This window comes from Salvelinus namaycush, chromosome 24 (assembly GCF_016432855.1).
Source record: "Salvelinus namaycush isolate Seneca chromosome 24, SaNama_1.0, whole genome shotgun sequence".
In the NCBI taxonomy this organism is placed as follows: Eukaryota; Metazoa; Chordata; class Actinopteri; order Salmoniformes; family Salmonidae; genus Salvelinus; species Salvelinus namaycush.
The window spans coordinates 27,996,803-28,019,362 of record NC_052330.1 but is presented as its reverse complement, the minus strand read 5'-3'; the positions used below and the strand labels follow the sequence as shown (position 1 = coordinate 28,019,362).

The 22,560-nt window shown below is 45.3% G+C and overlaps 1 protein-coding gene across 1 annotated transcript in view; it reads left to right on the top strand.

Moving 5' to 3' along the window:
• The first annotated feature begins 731 nt into the window (after nt 1-731).
• The window catches only part of LOC120019141 (CYFIP-related Rac1 interactor A-like), a 48,988-nt gene continuing 27,159 nt past the window's right edge, over nt 732-22,560 (top strand). The window contains exon 1 of the mRNA XM_038962418.1: nt 732-839. The gene's annotated coding sequence lies outside the window, so the exon portion shown is untranslated. The remainder of the gene's footprint in view (nt 840-22,560) is intronic.

Below are 22,560 nucleotides of genomic sequence, written 5' to 3'. Positions count from 1 at the left end.
CAACTTCAAGGATCCGATGCCTCAAATAATAATGGTTTGTAATGAATGCATGGTATTAGGTGTACGAGGTTGATAAGTTTTACAGTAGGCAACATACGTTTCTTGGAGAGGCAAGCTGTTATGCTCTATGGCCTTGATATTTCTCAAAGGCTGTTAATGTCATTTTTTATGTCCATAGTGGAGAATGTTGCATTGTAAATCGCAACCCTGGGGGCATGTTCTCTGCCTATGTTCTGACATGCCTGTGAGCACATCAATCAATCTTTATAAAGCCTGATTATAGAGTTGGCATTGCACAAAGGAAGTATTACTTTACACAGTGGATTCGAATTTCCCCAGAGCTGTGAATCCATGGCAATGTGGTGTCTTCTTAAAACGTATATAATACTGCTAAATTTTAAAATATAATTCGTATAGGTCAACATCTTGCCATTTTATGAGTACCTTAATCACATATACAGATAGGAAATATAGAAACATGAAAAATCTAGATTTAACAATATTAAAAATGAATTCCAACCTCTTACACTCCAGTATCATGTAATTATTTTTAACAATTTTCCGGTTTAATTTCAGCAGTAGAGTGAAACACGCCCACAATACTGTTTCAACGTCACTATTGGCCAAAGAGGAAGCTAATTTATGTTTTATTGGTCGATATCGTACGGGTCCTACATACTAACCAATGACATTTGTGTATGGAAGACACGATTTTTACTGCGTTGGAGGGAGGGGTACACTTGTTGTTGTACCGTTGAAAGTTGGGGGTGAAAGTGGCGCTATCGGGGTGCAAAGACGTCGGATCTCCCATTCAAAAGTTGTATTCGAAGAAATCACTGGTAAGTGTAAGTGACCGGTCAACTTTCAAAAACCGTTTTGTGGCTAATAAAGAAACGATAGTGGCTGAAAATGGTAGCCAACGTTAGCGACGCAGAATCATTCACCGTCAAGCGAGTTCACATGGATTGAATAAGCCGCAGGTAGTGATATTGCTAACTTAGCTAGCCTACTCGTGTTAGCCCAAATCTGATTTCATGCATGGTGCGTTAGCTAGTTAGCTACCTTAGTACATTAACTAACACTTGCCAAATTACAATTTCAATGTATCAAATAATAATCATAAAACTTCCAAAAACGGAGTTATTTTCTGCAATTAAATGGTTCTGGTCATGAGCGTGACATGAGTGCCGTTAACTCATTCATCGATAACTGAACCTGCTGTATCTGTGCGTTAAGTATTAACGCCCCGAAAGCTCTGCAAGCTTATAACGTCAACATACTTTCGTTGATCACCAAATATGGAGTTTCGCTGAGCAACTAACTTAATTTACTCCCGTTATGGCCGGTATATACTTCCAAAAAAGGTCTAAATACAAATTTACAACCAACCAACACCGGGGGGTACTAAGCTAACGTACGGAATTGTTTTACGTTGGTCGTACCATGGCTCATTTAGCTATTTGATTTTGAATTTTAGGACCCCTTTAGTTATCCCAAAAAATCTTTGATAAAATATTGAATTTGGCCCTTACTACTATAACCCAAAGAGAAGCATCGAAAAACAAATTCATAGATGGCAAATAATAATAAATCACAAGGAATAAGATATTGAAGTGTCCAATATCTAGGAGATGTAAGAAAGCTCAGGAAATATATATATTGTAACGACCCTGGGTTTATAAGCGCGGAAATCGACTCTGCCGCACGAGCATGCTTTTGCGGCACAGTTGATAGCGCGCCGGACTTCGGGCTAGAAGGTCGAGGGTTCGAGACCTGCTCCCTGCCTGTTTCATTACATTCTCCTTTCAACCCATGCCTCCAAGGGAGACTGCGACCTGAACGGCCTGTTTCATTACAATATATATATATATTTTTACCCATTTAACCTCATATTGTTGTTAGCACAACTTCCGCTATACTTCAATTCGTTTGTATGGGTTACCTTCAGATGAGTCCCGTGACACTTGTAGGGGTCTCACGAACTCGGTCGTGTTCGTTAGTCTCCCATTTTCATAGAGTGGTTCATAAGTTTGTAGGCCAAACCGTTCATACACTACAGACATTTTGAAGGAAAAGTATTGGTACAGGTACAGCCAACTAAGCGCATAAATAATATTGTGATATATTTTGAGTCCTCTATTAATGGCCTGTTGTATATACTGTACGCCAGGGTATTTAGACATGCCAACGGTATGATTTCCTCTCTTAATGGGGGTTGTGGGCACCACGCCTTGCGGGGGTGCATGCTACTCCACTGCTTATAAGTTAATTTATTTGGCACATCTATAGTTATGTCCAGCTCAGGGCTCAAGCTTTGAATTTGTTTTGTGAACTTTCTAGCTAAGTGGCTAGATGACAAGATCAAGCTTCTTGTCTCTGCTGTAACCAATCAATCCCTGCCAGTGTAACGGATGTGAAATGGCTAGCTAGTTAGCGGGTACGCGCTAGTAGCGTTTCAATCAGTTACGTCACTTGCTCTGAAACCTAGATGTAGTGTTGCCCCTTGCTCTGCAAGGGCCGTGGCCTTTGTGGAGCGATGGGTAACGATGCTTCGTGGGCGACTGTTGTTGATGCGTGCAGAGGGTCCCTGGTTCGCGCCCGTGTCGGGGCGAGGAGACGGTTTAAAGTTATACTGTTACATTGATGCTGTTGACCCGGATCACTGGTTGCTGCGGAAAAGGAGGAGGTTGAAAGGGGGGCGAGTGTAACGGATGTGAAATGGCTAGCTAGTTAGCGGGTACGCGCTAGTAGCGTTTCAATCAGTTACGTCACTTGCTCTGAAACCTAGATGTAGTGTTTCCCCTTGCTCTGCAAGGGCCGTGGCCTTTGTGGAGCGATGGGTAACGACGCTTCGTGGGTGTCAGTTGTTGATGTGTGCAGAGGGTCCCTGGTTCGCGCCCGTGTCGGGGCGAGGGGACGGTTTAAAGTTATACTGTTACACCTGGATCAAGATCCATGCTGCCTAAATTGTTTTGTGCATAAAAAAATGTATAAAATAAATAATAGTGCCTCTTGTGTGTACTTCCAGTAATACCGTATACTACGGTATGAAAATCTGGATACTGCCCAACCCTAGTTCACACGTATCTGCCCTCATTGGCTAGAAGGGTCCCACCTGTTCTCGCCTCCTCCTGCTTGCCTTCCATCTTTGAGGACATTTATTTCCATTGTTAGAGGGGTCACTTGACTATATTGTCAATAACCACTGAGAAAGGTTTTCGAAAGCTAAAGTGCTACTATTGAGTGAGCCAGACAACTAGCTAGCTATTGTGCTAACTAGTAGTTAGCAAGATAATTTGCTAATTGATATAGGTGCTAGCTAATGTTATTTAGCTGGCTGCTTAATCCGACCCTTGCATGTTCATAAACTCAGCAAAAAAAGAAACGTCCTCACTGTCAACTGCGTTTTATTTTCAGCAAACTTAACATGTGTACATGTTTGTATGAACATAAGATTCAACAACTGAGACATAAACTGAACAAGTTCCACAGACATGTGACTAACAGAAATTGAATAATGTGTCCCTGAACAAAGGGGGGGGGGTCAAAATCTAAAATAAGTCAGTATCTGGTGTGGCCACCAGCTGCATTAAGTGCATTAATCTCCTCCTCATGGACTGCAACAGATTTGCCAGTTCTTGCTGTGAGATGTTACCCCACTCTTCCACCAAGGCACCTGCACGTTCCCGAACATTTCTGGGGGGAATGGCCCTAGCCCTCACCCTCTGATCCAACAGGTCCCAGACGTGCTCAATGGGATTGAGATCCGGGCTCTTCGCTGGCCATGGCAGAACACTGACATTCCTGTCTTGCAGGAAATCACGCACAGAACGAGCAGTATGGCTCATGGCATTGTCATGTCAGGATGAGCCTGCAGGAAGGTTACTACATGAGGGAGGAGGATGTCTTCCCTGTAACGCACAGCGTTGAGATTGCCTGCTGACAACAAGCTCAGTCCGATGATGCTGTGACACACCGCCCCAGACCATGACAGACCCTCCAGCTCCAAATCGATCCCGCTCCAGAGTACAGGCCTCGGTGTAACGCTCAATCCTTCGACGATAAACGCGAGTCCGACCATTACCCCTGGTGAGACAAAACCGCGACTCGTCAGTGAAGAGCACTTTTTGCCAGTCTTGTCTGGTCCAGCGACGATGGGTTTGTGCCCATAGGCGACGCTGTTGCCGGTGATGTCTGGTGAGGACCTGCCTTACAACAGGCCTACAAGCCCTCAGTCCAGGCTCTCTCAGCCTATTGCGGACAGTCTGAGCACTGATGGAGGGATTGTGCATTCCTGGTGTAACTCGGGCAGTTGTTGTTGCCATCCTGTACCTGTCCTACAGGTGTGATGTTCAGATGTACCGATCCTGTGCAGGTGTTGTTACACGTGGTCTGCCACTGCGAGGACGATCAGCTGTCCCCCCTGTCTCCCTGTAGCGCTGTCTTAGGCGTCTCACAGTACGGTCATTGCAATTTATTGCCCATGCCACATCTGCAGTTCTTATGTGTCCTTGCAGCATGCCTAAGGCATAACTGTGACCTTAATTGCCTACCTTCTGTAAGCTGTTAGTGTCTTAACGATCGTTCCACAGGTGAATGTTCATTAATTGTTCACAATGAAGAACTGAAGTTATTTGGATTTTTATGACTTAATGGGATGGTTCTTTTTTTGCTGAGTTTAAATCTACCCTACTCCAAAATAACGACACGCTACTTTCAAAATAGTTTTTGATAACCTGTTGAATTCAAACAGCTCTCCATTTAGCACGGGCATTGCGCTAACCCTTATTCATGACTTAAATTCCATTGCTTTCAAAAAGTTTTATTGTCACATACACCAGATAGGTGCAGTGAAATGTGTTGTTTTACAGGGTCAGCCAAAGTACAGTGTCCCTGGAGCAAATTGGGATTAAATGCCTTGCTCAAGGGCACATCGACAGATTTGTCAGCTCGGGTATTCGAACCAGCGACCTTTCGGTTACTGGCCCAAGGCTCTAACTGCTGTGTTACCTGCCACCCTATACATTACATTTACGGATAGCCAGGGGCACACTCCAACACTCAGACATCTTTACAAAAAGCATTTGTGTTTAGTGAGTCCACCAAATCAGTAGTAGTAGGGATGACCAGGGATAATCTCCTGATAAGTGTGTGAATTGGACCATTTTACTGTCCTGCTAAGCATTCAAAATGTAACGAGTGCTTTTGGGTGTCGGAGAAAATGTATGGAGTAAAATGTACATTATTTTCTTAGTGGTGGAGTAAAAGTTGTCAGAAATAAAAAATAGTGAAGTACAATTGGGAACATAACTAGCTGACTGGACCACCTGAAAACTTGGCATTTTTATGTTGTGCCCAGACCAGCCTGAGATATTCCTTCATCCCCTGATCCATTACTGTCCCTGATCCATTGTGAAACGATGCCTGTTGTTAGATATACGTGGACAGCTGGGAGCGGGGCATTTTGATGTCTGCCTGTGTGCTTTGTTTCAGTTGGAATGCAAGGCATCTTGTTGCAGCATTTCTTCAGTCAGTGCTGTCACTGTTATGGCAGATGGGTTTTGTGAATATGGACCATTTGTACCTGGAAATGACTGAACCGAGTAGGCTAAACTTCCTCTTGACCCTTGCTTGGCCTCAGGCAGTTTGAAAAGCTAAAGAATCATACCTACAATTCTGTAGCCTAATTGGAGCAATGCATGATATTGTTTCCTGTAGAGCGGTTGCTGAACCATGACTAATCAATTACTCTGAGAACTTTGTTAAACATTCCATAGAAGCCATATATTATGCTGAGTAATGTTTGACCTTATTAACATGTAGCTTTAGGCTTTATGGACAGAGTGCAAAAGACAATTTGAAGTAAACTATTGTCTCATCGCAAACAATATCGGCATAGTTTTCCCACCCAAAATTCTCCCCTTGCCGCTCCAGCTGGCAGAAAAGGGACTGGGGTGTGTAAAGTCTTAGCTAATCCACAAACGTCCTCCGCTCAGTTTTGTACTACATCTGACTAGGGCTGGGCGATATATCAATAAACAGGTGGCTACGAAGTCTGGTAATCGTATCGCCCAGCCCTACATCTGACTGTCTGGAAAACAGGATGCCTTTGCTTGCCACTTCCATAACCAGTGAGGGTTGCTGTTTGTGTTTTTCAGCCTCTGCTATAGGGTGAATTAACAATCAGCAGTAGCAAAAGCATACCTTACACATTGTCTGATTTGGATATTTTAGCACAAAAGTGCTTTATGTGTTTTAGCTGCCCTAAACCTTTGCCAGAATTATTGTATGATTTGTTGGTTCTTTTAGTCTTCATCATGTTCCGTTTCATTAAAACCCATTCTTTATAAAACAGCTTTTTTTATAGAGAGAGAGCCTACATTTGGCTTTGGTAGTCATTCGTTCAAGTCTAAATCGAGCTTTGCGTCACAAGCTTCTTTGGGGCATAAAATTCATTATTCCACAGCATTTCCTCCAATAGCCTAAATAATATTTTATTTTGGTAATAGGCCAAACTAACAAAGTAGCCTAATTCCTCTGAGCTTTATTCAAGACATATGCTTAAGGGTTGCAATCACAGTTGTGCTGTTCAGGTGATCAGATCATTCAACGCCTAGAGAAGTGTTTAACATAACCATCTCAGTAACACGTTAACACACCATTCAAGAAAGCGTACAGTATTATATAAAGCCATTATTGCATGGAACTCCGTTCCATCTCATATTGCTCAAATAAACAGCAAACCAGGTTTCAAAAAACAGATAAAGCAACACCTCACAACACCTCTCCCCTAGTTCACCTAGATGGTGTGTGTAGGCTACTTGTGCCTAAAAAAAAAAAGTTCTATCCTTGAGCTGTTCTTGTCTATTTAATGTTCTGTATTATGTATTGTGTTTCATGTTCTGTGTGGACCGCAGGAAGAGTAGCTGCTGCTTTTGCAACAGCTCATGGGGATCCTCATTAAATACCCTATCCTATGATATATTGGCCTAGCAAACTTATCATATAGCCTAGCGACTGCTGTCTGCTTTAGCCTAAAGCGTGACTTCCATAAGGACGGGTAGCAACATCACCACGTTTTAAACCCTCTCAGATGTCCTCTACAGATGATCAGGCAGTTTGCCATGGTGCAGCAACATGCTGAGTCAGCTAAAGGGCCACCTGGAATCGCTTCAGACAGCAGCAGCACAGACCAGAGCCTCATTGTTCAGACTGGGATGAGCAGCTTGTGTTGCCCTCTGGATAGGCCTAGATAGGTTGACTGAACACTTTAATCTGTGAACCAGCCTTTAGGCTACCTCAGAACCACCGTGTATAGCTCTATGCCTACCTTGTTCATAGACAGCTAAACTCTATATCCACCAACTTACGATGGGCTATTCTTTGGGTGCTGAAATAAAGTGGTAACCTTTTTTATTTTATTTTTTTCAGCACCCAAAGAATAGCCCACAATTACACAGACCAATGCTGAAATCAGTAGACCAATGTCGTGTGTAATTACAGGCTGTTCTTTGGATGCTGAAATCAGGCGTTTTTGATAACTTAATTTTGTTACGTCGGCGCTCCTGTCCACCCACTCTAGTCGCCGCTCAACTCCATCGTACATTGTGGAGTTGAGTTTAATCAGCCACATTGTTCAATGTCAAACTGTTACATTAGGTGATGCATGTTGGTAATGCTGGGAAGTGTCCCTAAAGCATGTCAAACTGTGACATTAGGTGATGAATCCTGGGAAGTGTCCCTAAAGCATGTCAAACTGTGACATTAGGTGATAGATCCTGGGAAGTGTCCCTAAAGCATGTCAAACTGTGACATTAAGTGATGAATCCTGGGAAGTGTCCCTAAAGCATGTCAAACTGTAACATTAAGTGATGAATCCTGGGAAGTGTCCCTAAAGCATGTCGAACTGTGACATTAGGTGATGAATCCTGGGAAGTGTTCCTAAAGCATGTCGAACTGTGACATTAGGTGATGAATCCTGGGAAGTGTTCCTAAAGCATGTCAAACTGTGACATTAGGTGATGAATCCTGGGAAGTGTTCCTAAAGCATGTCGAACTGTGACATTAGGTGATGAATCCTGGGAAGTGTTCCTAAAGCATGTCAAACTGTGACATTAGGTGATGAATCCTGGGAAGTGTCACTAAAGCATGTCAAACTGTGACATTTAGGTGATGAATCCTGGGAAGTGTCCCTAAAGCATGTCAAACTGTGACATTAGGTGATGGATCCTGGGAAGTGTCCCTAAAGCATGTCGAACTGTGACATGAGGTTAAGGGAGTTCCAAAGTCGTGACATGTTATAACTATTGCACAGAGTACATAGGTGATGAATCCTGGGAAGTGTCCCTAAAGCATGTCAAACTGTGACATTTAGGTGATGAATCCTGGGAAGTGTTCCTAAAGCATGTCAAACTGTGACATTAGGTGATGAATCCTGGGAAGGGTCCTTAAAGCAGAAGACTAGCCTTAGCCTACATGCTATAGTAGCCATTTTTCAGATTTTTATTTGTTTTCAATATTGCCATTCCAAGATTTTATTTTTTCACTTAACTAATTTCCTGTCTGGGAGAAATGATTTGTATATGACCTGTACTGCTGCTATGTAAATCATCACCAGGCTGTTCCTGCTGCACCCAACCTTTCTGTCTGGGAAACAGTGTTTTGAACTGAACTGCCCCGGTTCTATGGCTGCTCTCTGTTAGCACACACACTTCCTGCTCCGGTTTTATTTTTCTTATTGATATCCGGAGAGTAGAAGACTGTAAGGCTTTGTGTTGAAATCTAAGAGGGAGGTTCCAGTGTGTTGTGTGGAAGGAAGTGGTCCTAGAAATGTGGAGAAATGGACAAACATTCGGCCTACTACGCACAATAGTAGCCTATTTTAAAATAAAATGACACATTCTGCAATGAAGTTGAAGCCAGAGCTGAGACATGAATCATGTTGGGGAAAAGTAGGCCTATACTGAACTCATATCAATTTGAACATCTCTGTGGTTGAAAACGCCTTTAAACAGTCTTTGTCATAAGTCTATTTATAGAGCCTATTTCTCTGTAAGCCTCAATGTTTTCAAATGACAGTTTCCTTATCCTAGTCATAGACCTAGGCTTGCCTTCCAATCCATCTCCCCTGCCGTATACACAGGAACTGTTCAGTCGTTAGTCCCTTGTGTTTTAAATTATGACATGTCAATGATGACCCAAAACCCTGGTTTATTCAGGCATGTCAGTTAGCCCTGCACTCTGCCAAATAATGTCAAACAGTTCACTCGTTAGCTTCCGTATGATTTTAATAGACGGGTCAGTGATATAGCCTAGACATAATCCTGGAGAGTTAGCTCGCTACCGCCTGTTTTCCTCTGGTTGCCTGCGTGGCTGCCTGTCTGAGCTCCGCAGCGTGCTCGTTGATTTCAGCAGCTGCTGGAATAGGAGGGAGATTCCTGCTGTTTTGGTCCATGAGAACAGTCTGGAATAGGAGGGAGATTCCTGCTGTTTTGGTCCATGAGAACAGTCTGGAATAGGAGGGGATTCCTGCTGTTTTGGTCCATGGGAACAGTCTGGAATAGGAGGGCGATTCCTGCTGTTTTGGTCCATGACAACGTCTGGAATAGGAGGGAGATTCGCTGTTTTGGTCCATGAGAACAGTCTGGAATAGGAGGGAGATTTCTGCTGTTTTGGTCCATGAGAACAGTCTGGAATAGGAGGGAGATTCCTGCTGTTTTGGTCCATGAGAACAGTCTGGAATAGGAGGGCGATTCCTGCTGTTTTGGTCCATGAGAACAGTCTGGAAAAGGAGGGAGATTTCTGCTGTTTGGTCCATGAGAAACAGTCTGGAATAGGAGGGAGATTTCTGCTGTTTTGGTCCATGAGAACAGTCTGGAATAGGAGGGAGATTTCTGCTGTTTTGGTCCATGAGAACAGTCTGGAAAAGGAGGGAGATTTCTGCTGTTTTGGTCCATGAGAACAGTCTGGAAAAGGAGGGAGATTTCTGCTGTTTTGGTCCATGAGAACAGTCTGGAAAAGGAGGGAGATTTCTGCTGTTTTGGTCCATGAGAACAGTCTGGAATAGGAGGGAGATTTCTGCTGTTTTGGTCCATGAGAACAGTCTGGAATAGGAGGGAGATTTCTGCTGTTTTGGTCCATGGCAACAGTCTGGAATAGGAGGGAGATTCCTGCTGTTTTGGTCCATGGCAACAGTCTGGAATAGGAGGGCGATTCCTGCTGTTTTGGTCCATGAGAACAGTCTGGAATAGGAGGGAGATTCCTGCTGTTTTGGTCCATGGCAACAGTCTGGAATAGGAGGGCGATTCCTGCTGTTTTGGTCCATGGCAACAGTCTGGAATAGGAGGGAGATTTCTCCTGTTTTGGTCCATGAGAACAGTCTGGAATAGGAGGGAGATTCCTGCTGTTTTGGTCCATGAGAACAGTCTGGAATAGGAGGGCGATTCCTGCTGTTTTGGTCCATGAGAACAGTCTGGAATAGGAGGGAGATTCCTGCTGTTTTGGTCCATGGCAACAGTCTGGAATAGGAGGGCGATTCCTGCTGTTTTGGTCCATGGCAACAGTCTGGAATAGGAGGGAGATTTCTCCTGTTTTGGTCCATGAGAACAGTCTGGAATAGGAGGGAGATTCCTGCTGTTTTGGTCCATGAGAACAGTCTGGAATAGGAGGGAGATTCCTGCTGTTTTGGTCCATGGGAACAGTCTGGAATAGGAGGGAGATTCCTGCTGTTTTGGTCCATGGCAACAGTCTGGAATAGGAGGGAGATTCCTGCTGTTATGGTCCATGGCAACAGTCTGGAATAGGAGGGAGATTTCTGCTGTTTTGGTCCATGGCAACAGTCTGGAATAGGAGGGCGATTCCTGCTGTTTTGGTCCATGGCAACAGTCTGGAATAGGAGGGAGATTTCTCCTGTTTTGGTCCATGGCAACAGTCTGGAATAGGAGGGAGATTTCTCCTGTTTTGGTCCATGGCAACAGTCTGGAATAGGAGGGAGATTCCTGCTGTTTTGGTCCATGAGAACAGTCTGGAATAGGAGGGAGATTCCTGCTGTTTTGGTCCATGAGAACAGTCTGGAATAGGAGGGAGATTTCTGCTGTTTTGGTCCATGAGAACAGTCTGGAATAGGAGGGAGATTTCTGCTGTTTTGGTCCATGAGAACAGTCTGGAATAGGAGGGAGATTTCTGCTGTTTTGGTCCATGAGAACAGTCTGGAATAGGAGGGAGATTTCTGCTGTTTTGGTCCATGAGAACAGTCTGGAATAGGAGGGAGATTCCTGCTGTTTTGGTCCATGAGAACAGTCTGGAATAGGAGGGAGATTTCTGCTGTTTTGGTCCATGAGAACAGTCTGGAATAGGAGGGAGATTTCTGCTGTTTTGGTCCATGAGAACAGTCTGGAATAGGAGGGAGATTTCTGCTGTTTTGGTCCATGAGAACAGTCTGGAATAGGAGGGAGATTTCTGCTGTTTTGGTCCATGAGAACAGTCTGGAATAGGAGGGAGATTTCTGCTGTTTTGGTCCATGAGAACAGTCTGGAATAGGAGGGAGATTTCTGGTGTTTTGGTCCATGAGAACAGTCTGGAATAGGAGGGCGATTCCTGCTGTTTTGGTCCATGAGAACAGTCTGGAATAGGAGGGAGATTTCTGCTGTTTTGGTCCATGAGAACAGTCTGGAATAGGAGGGAGATTTCTGCTGTTTTGGTCCATGAGAACAGTCTGGAATAGGAGGGAGATTTCTGCTGTTTTGGTCCATGAGAACAGTCTGGAATAGGAGGGAGATTTCTGCTGTTTTGGTCCATGAGAACAGTCTGGAATAGGAGGGAGATTTCTGCTGTTTTGGTCCATGAGAACAGTCTGGAATAGGAGGGCGATTCCTGCTGTTTTGGTCCATGAGAACAGTCTGGAATAGGAGGGAGATTTCTGCTGTTTTGGTCCATGAGAACAGTCTGGAATAGGAGGGAGATTCCTGCTGTTTTGGTCCATGAGAACAGTCTGGAATAGGAGGGCGATTCCTGCTGTTTTGGTCCATGAGAACAGTCTGGAAAAGGAGGGAGATTTCTGCTGTTTTGGTCCATGAGAACAGTCTGGAATAGGAGGGAGATTTCTGCTGTTTTGGTCCATGAGAACAGTCTGGAATAGGAGGGAGATTTCTGCTGTTTTGGTCCATGAGAACAGTCTGGAATAGGAGGGAGATTTCTGCTGTTTTGGTCCATGAGAACAGTCTGGAAAAGGAGGGAGATTTCTGCTGTTTTGGTCCATGAGAACAGTCTGGAAAAGGAGGGAGATTTCTGCTGTTTTGGTCCATGAGAACAGTCTGGAAAAGGAGGGAGATTTCTGCTGTTTTGGTCCATGAGAACAGTCTGGAAAAGGAGGGAGATTTCTGCTGTTTTGGTCCATGAGAACAGTCTGGAATAGGAGGGAGATTCCTGCTGTTTTGGTCCATGAGAACAGTCTGGAATAGGAGGGAGATTTCTGCTGTTTTGGTCCATGAGAACAGTCTGGAATAGGAGGGCGATTCCTGATGTTTTGGTCCATGAGAACAGTCTGGAATAGGAGGGCGATTCCTGCTGTTTTGGTCCATGAGAACAGTCTGGAATAGGAGGGCGATTCCTGCTGTTTTGGTCCATGAGAACAGTCTGGAATAGGAGGGCGATTCCTGCTGTTTTGGTCCATGAGAACAGTCTGGAATAGGAGGGCGATTCCTGCTGTTTTGGTCCATGAGAACAGTCTGGAATAGGAGGGCGATTCCTGCTGTTTTGGTCCATGAGAACAGTCTGGAATAGGAGGGAGATTTCTGCTGTTTTGGTCCATGAGAACAGTCTGGAATAGGAGGGAGATTCCTGCTGTTTTGGTCCATGAGAACAGTCTGGAATAGGAGGGAGATTCCTGCTGTTTTGGTCCATGAGAACAGTCTGGAATAGGAGGGCGATTCCTGCTGTTTTGGTCCATGAGAACAGTCTGGAATAGGAGGGCGATTCCTGCTGTTTTGGTCCATGAGAACAGTCTGGAATAGGAGGGAGATTTCTGCTGTTTTGGTCCATGAGAACAGTCTGGAATAGGAGGGCGATTTCTGCTGTTTTGGTCCATGAGAACAGTCTGGAATAGGAGGGCGATTTCTGCTGTTTTGGTCCATGAGAACAGTCTGGAATAGGAGGGCGATTCCTGCTGTTTTGGTCCATGAGAACAGTCTGGAATAGGAGGGAGATTTCTGCTGTTTTGGTCCATGAGAACAGTCTGGAATAGGAGGGAGAGATTCCTGCTGTTTTGGTCCATGAGAACAGTCTGGAATAGGAGGGCGATTCCTGCTGTTTTGGTCCATGAGAACAGTCTGGAAAAGGAGGGAGATTTCTGCTGTTTTGGTCCATGAGAACAGTCTGGAATAGGAGGGAGATTTCTGCTGTTTTGGTCCATGAGAACAGTCTGGAATAGGAGGGAGATTTCTGCTGTTTTGGTCCATGAGAACAGTCTGGAAAAGGAGGGAGATTTCTGCTGTTTTGGTCCATGAGAACAGTCTGGAAAAGGAGGGAGATTTCTGCTGTTTTGGTCCATGAGAACAGTCTGGAAAAGGAGGGAGATTTCTGCTGTTTTGGTCCATGAGAACAGTCTGGAAAAGGAGGGAGATTTCTGCTGTTTTGGTCCATGAGAACAGTCTGGAATAGGAGGGAGATTTCTGCTGTTTTGGTCCATGAGAACAGTCTGGAATAGGAGGGAGATTTCTGCTGTTTTGGTCCATGAGAACAGTCTGGAATAGGAGGGAGATTTCTGCTGTTTTGGTCCATGAGAACAGTCTGGAAAAGGAGGGAGATTTCTGCTGTTTTGGTCCATGAGAACAGTCTGGAAAAGGAGGGAGATTTCTGCTGTTTTGGTCCATGAGAACAGTCTGGAAAAGGAGGGAGATTTCTGCTGTTTTGGTCCATGAGAACAGTCTGGAATAGGAGGGAGATTTCTGCTGTTTTGGTCCATGAGAACAGTCTGGAATAGGAGGGAGATTCCTGCTGTTTTGGTCCATGAGAACAGTCTGGAATAGGAGGGAGATTTCTGCTGTTTTGGTTCATGAGAACAGTCTGGAATAGGAGGGCGATTCCTGCTGTTTTGGTCCATGAGAACAGTCTGGAATAGGAGGGCGATTCCTGCTGTTTTGGTCCATGAGAACAGTCTGGAATAGGAGGGAGATTCCTGCTGTTTTGGTCCATGAGAACAGTCTGGAATAGGAGGGAGATTCCTGCTGTTTTGGTCCATGAGAACAGTCTGGAATAGGAGGGCGATTCCTGCTGTTTTGGTCCATGAGAACAGTCTGGAATAGGAGGGCGATTCCTGCTGTTTTGGTCCATGAGAACAGTCTGGAATAGGAGGGCGATTTCTGCTGTTTTGGTCCATGAGAACAGTCTGGAATAGGAGGGAGATTCCTGCTGTTTTGGTCCATGAGAACAGTCTGGAATAGGAGGGAGATTCCTGCTGTTTTGGTCCATGAGAACAGTCTGGAATAGGAGGGCGATTCCTGCTGTTTTGGTCCATGAGAACAGTCTGGAATAGGAGGGCGATTCCTGCTGTTTTGGTCCATGAGAACAGTCTGGAATAGGAGGGCGATTCCTGCTGTTTTGGTCCATGAGAACAGTCTGGAATAGGAGGGCGATTCCTGCTGTTTTGGTCCATGAGAACAGTCTGGAATAGGAGGGCGATTCCTGCTGTTTTGGTCCATGAGAACAGTCTGGAATAGGAGGGCGATTCCTGCTGTTTTGGTCCATGAGAACAGTCTGGAATAGGAGGGCGATTCCTGCTGTTTTGGTCCATGAGAACAGTCTGGAATAGGAGGGCGATTCCTGCTGTTTTGGTCCATGAGAACAGTCTGGAATAGGAGGGCGATTCCTGCTGTTTTGGTCCATGAGAACAGTCTGGAATAGGAGGGAGATTCCTGCTGTTTTGGTCCATGAGAACAGTCTGGAATAGGAGGGAGATTCCTGCTGTTTTGGTCCATGAGAACAGTCTGGAATAGGAGGGAGATTCCTGCTGTTTTGGTCCATGAGAACAGTCTGGAATAGGAGGGAGATTCCTGCTGTTTTGGTCCATGAGAACAGTCTGGAATAGGAGGGCGATTCCTGCTGTTTTGGTCCATGGCAACAGTCTGGAATAGGAGGGCGATTCCTGCTGTTTTGGTCCATGGCAACAGTCTGGAATAGGAGGGCGATTCCTGCTGTTTTGGTCCATGAGAACAGTCTGGAATAGGAGGGCGATTCCTGCTGTTTTGGTCCATGAGAACAGTCTGGAATAGGAGGGAGATTCCTGCTGTTTTGGTCCATGAGAACAGTCTGGAATAGGAGGGCGATTCCTGCTGTTTTGGTCCATGAGAACAGTCTGGAATAGGAGGGCGATTCCTGCTGTTTTGGTCCATGAGAACAGTCTGGAATAGGAGGGCGATTCCTGCTGTTTTGGTCCATGAGAACAGTCTGGAATAGGAGGGCGATTCCTGCTGTTTTGGTCCATGAGAACAGTCTGGAATAGGAGGGAGATTCCTGCTGTTTTGGTCCATGAGAACAGTCTGGAATAGGAGGGCGATTCCTGCTGTTTTGGTCCATGGCAACAGTCTGGAATAGGAGGGCGATTCCTGCTGTTTTGGTCCATGGCAACAGTCTGGAATAGGAGGGCGATTCCTGCTGTTTTGGTCCATGGCAACAGTCTGGAATAGGAGGGCGATTCCTGCTGTTTTGGTCCATGAGAACAGTCTGGAATAGGAGGGCGATTCCTGCTGTTTTGGTCCATGAGAACAGTCTGGAATAGGAGGGCGATTCCTGCTGTTTTGGTCCATGAGAACAGTCTGGAATAGGAGGGAGATTCCTGCTGTTTTGGTCCATGAGAACAGTCTGGAATAGGAGGGAGATTCCTGCTGTTTTGGTCCATGAGAACAGTCTGGAATAGGAGGGAGATTCCTGCTGTTTTGGTCCATGAGAACAGTCTGGAATAGGAGGGCGATTCCTGCTGTTTTGGTCCATGAGAACAGTCTGGAATAGGAGGGCGATTCCTGCTGTTTTGGTCCATGAGAACAGTCTGGAATAGGAGGGCGATTCCTGCTGTTTTGGTCCATGAGAACAGTCTGGAATAGGAGGGAGATTCCTGCTGTTTTGGTCCATGAGAACAGTCTGGAATAGGAGGGAGATTCCTGCTGTTTTGGTCCATGAGAACAGTCTGGAATAGGAGGGAGATTCCTGCTGTTTTGGTCCATGGCAACAGTCTGGAATAGGAGGGAGATTCCTGCTGTTTTGGTCCATGAGAACAGTCTGGAATAGGAGGGCGATTCCTGCTGTTTTGGTCCATGAGAACAGTCTGGAATAGGAGGGCGATTCCTGCTGTTTTGGTCCATGGCAACAGTCTGGAATAGGAGGGCGATTCCTGCTGTTTTGGTCCATGAGAACAGTCTGGAATAGGAGGGAGATTTCTCCTGTTTTGGTCCATGGCAACAGTCTGGAATAGGAGGGCGATTCCTGCTGTTTTGGTCCATGAGAACAGTCTGGAATAGGAGGGAGATTCCTGCTGTTTTGGTCCATGAGAACAGTCTGGAATAGGAGGGAGATTCCTTCTGTTTTGGTCCATGAGAACAGTCTGGAATAGGAGGGCGATTCCTGCTGTTTTGGTCCATGGCAACAGTCTGGAATAGGAGGGCGATTCCTGCTGTTTTGGTCCATGAGAACAGTCTGGAATAGGAGGGCGATTCCTGCTGTTTTGGTCCATGGCAACAGTCTGGAATAGGAGGGCGATTCCTGCTGTTTTGGTCCATGAGAACAGTCTGGAATAGGAGGGAGATTCCTGCTGTTTTGGTCCATGAGAACAGTCTGGAATAGGAGGGCGATTCCTGCTGTTTTGGTCCATGGCAACAGTCTGGAATAGGAGGGCGATTCCTGCTGTTTTGGTCCATGAGAACAGTCTGGAATAGGAGGGAGATTCCTGCTGTTTTGGTCCATGAGAACAGTCTGGAATAGGAGGGCGATTCCTGCTGTTTTGGTCCATGGCAACAGTCTGGAATAGGAGGGCGATTCCTGCTGTTTTGGTCCATGAGAACAGTCTGGAATAGGAGGGAGATTTCTCCTGTTTTGGTCCATGGGAACAGTCTGTGAAAGCACTGGGGATATTATTTGGGCAGGAAAGAAGCGCAGTCACGCTTCTGAGTACTATAGCTTTAGTAACAGAGTGGAGCCAAAAAAGACCAGGGATCAGGAGCAGCATTCAGGAATTGATCTAGTGAGCGAGCGTGCTCGCTTTGACAGCAGTGTGAAAGAGGTCCTGAAACTAACTACAGCGTTAAGAAGAAATCATAACATAACCACAGAGATCCTAATTCTAGGAACATGACACTCATTAAGCGTTATTGTTTGACTCTTTTGCAGATATCTTGTTATGTTTTGATTTGACTCCTCCCTCATACTTTTTCTATGTGTTCTATGTCTTTTTCTATTATAACCTGGGTGATTCGAAGCCCTGAGTGTTGCTTGGCTGACATGGGTATGACAAAACATTTATTTTTACTCTTATGTTGGTAACCAGTTTAGCATTAAGGCACCACAAGGATTTGTAATGTATGGCCAATATACCACGGCTAAAGGCTGTGTCCTAGCACTCCGCGTTGCGTTTTGCCGTGGTATATCAGACCGTATACCCACGTCTGTAAACACTATTTTGATGCAAAATGGTGCCGACAGAGATGGTCACCTCGCTGCCAGTCCTTAGGAAACCAATGTAGTATTTAGATTTTTTTATGTATTATTTCTAACATTGTTACCCCAGGAATTCTAAAGTCTTATTACATACAGCCTGGAAGAACTATTGGATATAAGAGCGACGTCAACTTACCAACATTACGACCAGGAATACGACTTTCCCGAAGCGGATCCTCTGTTCGGACCACCACCCAGGACATGGATCTAATCCCAGAAGCCGATCCTAAACAACGGCTCCGCACACGGAGCGGCCTCCTGGTCAGGCTCCGTAGACGTGCACATCGCCCACCGCTCCCGAGTATACTACTCGCCAATGTCCAGTCTCTTGACAACAAGGTAGACGAAATTTGAGCAAGGGTTGCCTTCCAGAGAGACATCAGAGATTGTAACATTCTCTGTTTCACAGAAGCATGGCTCTCTCGGGATTTGTTGTCGGAATCGGTTCAGCCACCGGGCTTCTCCATGCATCGCATCGACAGAGATAAACACCTCCCTGGGAAGAGGAAGGGCGGTGGTGTATGCGTCATGATTAACGACTCATTGTGTAATCATAACAACATACAGGAACTCAAGTCCTTCTGCTCACCCGACCTAGAATTCTTTACAACCAAATGCTGGTCATTTTACCTCCCAAGAGAATTCTCGTCAGTTATCGTCACAGCTGTGTACATTCCCACATAATCAGACACCACAACGGCCCTCGAGGAACTAAACTGGACTTGATGTAAACTGAAAACCATATATCCTGAGGCTGCATTTATTGTATCTGGGGATTTTAACAAAGCAAATTTGAGAACAAGGCTACCTAAATTCTATCAGCATATTGACTGCAGTACTCGCAGGGGTAATACACTTGATCACTGCTACTCTAACTTCCACGATGCATACAAAGCCCTCCCCCGCCCTCCCTTCAGCAAATCCGACCACGGCGCCATCTTGCTCCTACCGTCTCATAGGCAGAAACTCAAACAGGATGTACCAGTAAATCGAACCATTCAACGCTGGTCTGACCAATCAGATCCACGCTTCAAGATTTTGATCATGCGGACTGGGATATGTTCCGGTCAGCCTCGGAGAACAACATCGATCTATACGCTGACTCTGTGAGTGAGTTTATAAGGAAGTGCATTGGAGATGTGACTGACTTAAAATCTACCCTAACCAGAAACCGTGGATGGATGGCGGCATTCGCACAAAACTGAAAGCGCGAACCACCGCATTTAACCATGGAAAGAGGTCTGGGAATATTGCTCAATATGAACAGTGTAGTTATTCCCTCCGCAAGGCAATCAAACAAGTGAAATGCCGGTACAGGGACAAAGTGGAGTCACAATTCAACGACCCAGACACGAGACGTATGTGGCAGGGTCTACAGGAAATCATAGACTACAAAAAGAAATCCAGCCACGTCATGGACACAGTCACGCTTCCAGAAAAACGAAACACCTTCTTTGCCCGCTTTGAGGATAATACAGTAATACAGTTTGAGAAACAGAAGCCTCACAATTCCTCAACAGGCAGCTTCATTAAATTAGTACCAGCAAAAACACCAGTCTCAACATCAACAGTTTTATTGCTTCTTTAAATCAGCGCAACAGTTTTCAGCTGTGCTAACATAATTGCAAAAGGGTTTTCTAGTGATCAATTAGCCTTTTAAAATGATAAACTTGGATTAGCTAATACAACGTACCATTGGAACACAGGAGTGATGGTTGCTGATAATGGACCTCTGTACGCCTATGTAGATATTACATTAAAAATCAGCCGTTTCCAGCTAGAATATCATATACAAGATTAACGATGTCTAAACTGTATTTCTGATCAATTTGATATTTTAATGGACCAAGGACATTTCTAAGTGACCCCAAACCTTTGAACGGTAGTGTATATAACTCTGTGTTGCTGAGGACAACCTGCTGGCCAGCAGCCGCAGTGCAAAAACGATGAATTCGGACCATTTGAGGAGGAAGTAATGAGGTGAGGATGCCTAGATATGTTTGACAGCCCGATATGGACCACAGCCAAACGGCAGGTCCGTTACCTCTCCTCCATAACCATGTGTCTCTGAACCATAAGTAGACAGGCAGGAGTCGGGACCTGTGACATCAGACCTAGGCTATATCTCATTTAGACAACACCCTGTGATGGTCATTCATTGTCCCCTCAGACCATACTGTACTAGTAATATACAGTGATGCGAAGTGGTTTCAGTCGCTGTTGCTTACATTTGAGTAATTTAGCAGACGCTCTTATCCAGAGCGACTTACAGTAGTGAGTGCATACTGTTTCGTACTGCAAAAACCAGATGGGTACAGTACTTTATTCATCCCTGAGGTGAAATGTCATCACAGGTCAGATTGGTCTGATTATTACATGGGCCACACATTATCTACTGGGAGTAGATCCACCATGTTAAATCACAATGTTATGGCTTCACATCTAATCGAAAGCTTACAACAAATAGGCCTAACATTTCTCTGCTTATGTTGGGCCTAGCTAGCATAGCCATAGTAGCCCCCACACAAGAAGATGCCTAATAGTGTAGATGCCTCTCCCCCCTCACACACATACTGAGACATGGCTCCTTTGTATCGCAGTGTGTTTGACATTCAAACACCACCAGAACAGAGGTGCTATTGAGGTCCATGTTGGAGGCATTCTACGCCTGGAGTCCCACGCGGTAATAAACTGGTAGTAAGGGTGGGTACGGCAGGGCAGTGCATTCCTCTCTGTCCTATCTGGCTCTGAATACCACAGCAGCCCTCAGTCTCTCTGTCACTGGCTGGGCTGACTGACTAAGGAACTCTTTACTTCTTGTCTCTCCCCACACACGGCGTGCTTTCATTTTAAGGCTGGCACCGTTTTGGTAAACAAAGTTCTTCAAAAAATAGTTGGCCGATATCTAAAATTAAAATGTTCCTTTTGATGCCAATTAGGATTTGTTTCAAACTAATGGGCGATTCACAATATACACTGAGTATACTAATATTGAGTTGCACCCCCCCCTTTGCCCTCAGAACAGCCACAATTTGTTGGGGCGTGGGCTTGACGAGGTGTCAAGGGATGCTGGCCCATGTTGACTCCAATGCTTCAAGTTGTGTCATGTTGGCTGGATGTCCTTTGGTTGGTGGACCTTTCTTGACACACGTGGGAAAATGTTGAACGTGGAAAAACCCAGCAGCATTGCAGTTCATGACCCAAACCGGTGTGCCTAGCACCTACTACCATACCCCATTGAAAGGCACTTAAATATTTTGTCTTGCCCATTCACCATTTGAATGGCACACATTCACAGTCCATGTCTCAAGGCTTACAAATCATTTTTTAACCTGTCTCCTCACTAGTTGAAGTGGATTTAACAGGATACATTTTTAAGGGATCATAGCTTTCACCTGGATTCATCTGGTCAGTCTTTCATGGAAAGAGCAGGTCTTCTTAATGTTTTGTACACTGTGTTCTCTCAATTACAATTAAAGGTCAAATACAGTGCATTTCGAACAGTCAGCAGTCTCTCAAGCACAAGTCCACGTGCCAATGAATAGCCAACTAATCTTTATATTTAGCCACCTTGGATCTTTTTGCTAGATAAGGTAGAACAGTTGAGTTATTAACACACCCTTCTGTCTGTCTCCAACTGTTTGAACAGCAGGCTAGCCTGTCCACTTTGTTTAGATGTTGAAATCAAATGGCTTACCTTATTTCTCAGAATGAGAACAAGTTGCCAATTCCTTATATAATTGTTTTATGCTTATTGCACATTTTTTAAAATGCAGACTAGACAGCTAAACTCAGCAGAAAAAGAAACATCCTCTCACTGTCAACTGCATTTATTTACAGCAAACTTCGTGTAAATATTTGTATGAACATAACAATATTCAACAACTGAGACATAAACTGAACAAGTTCCACAGACATGTGACTAACAGAAATTGAATAATGTGTCCCTGAACAAAGGGGGGGGGATCAAAATCAAAAGTAACAGTCAGTATCTTGTGTGGCCACCAGCTGCATTATGTACTGCAGTGCATCTCCTCCTCATGGACTGCACCAGATTTGCCAGTTCTTGCTGTGAGATGTTACCCCACTCTTCCACCAAGGCACCTGCAAGTTCCCAGACATATCTGGGGGGAATGGTCCTAGTCCTCACCCTCCGAACCAACAGGTCCCAGACGTACTCAATGGGATTGAGATCCGGGCTCTTCGCTGGCCATGGGAGAACACTGACATTCCTGTCTTGCAGGAAATCACGCACAGAACGAGCAGCATGGCTGGTGGCATTGTCATGCTGGAGGGTCATGTCAGGATGAGCCTGCAGGAACAGTACCACATGAGGGAGGAGGATGTCTTCCCTGTAACGCACAGCGTTGAGATTGCCTGCTGACAACAAGCTCAGTCCGATGATGCTGTGACATACCACCCCAGACCATGATGTACCCTCCACATCCAAATCGATCCCGCTCCAGAGTACAGGCCTCGGCGTAACGCTCATTCCTTCAACGATAAACGCGAATCCGACCATCACCCATGGTGAGACAACTGCGACTCGTCAGTGAATAGCACTTTTTTGCCAGTCCAGCGACGGTGTGTTTGTGCCCATAGGCAACGTTGTTGCCGCTGATGTCTGGTTGTCTACCTGCATACAACAGGCCTACAAGCCCTCGTCCCTCAGTGTATTGCGGACAGTCTGAGCACTGATGGAGGGATTGTGTATTCCTGGTGTAACTCGGGCAGTTGTTGCCATCCTGTACCTGTCCTGCAGGTGTGATGTTCAGATGTACCGATCCTGTGCAGGTGTTGTTACACGTGGTCTGCCACTGCGAGGACGATCAGCTGTCCGTCCTGTAGTGCTGTCTTAGG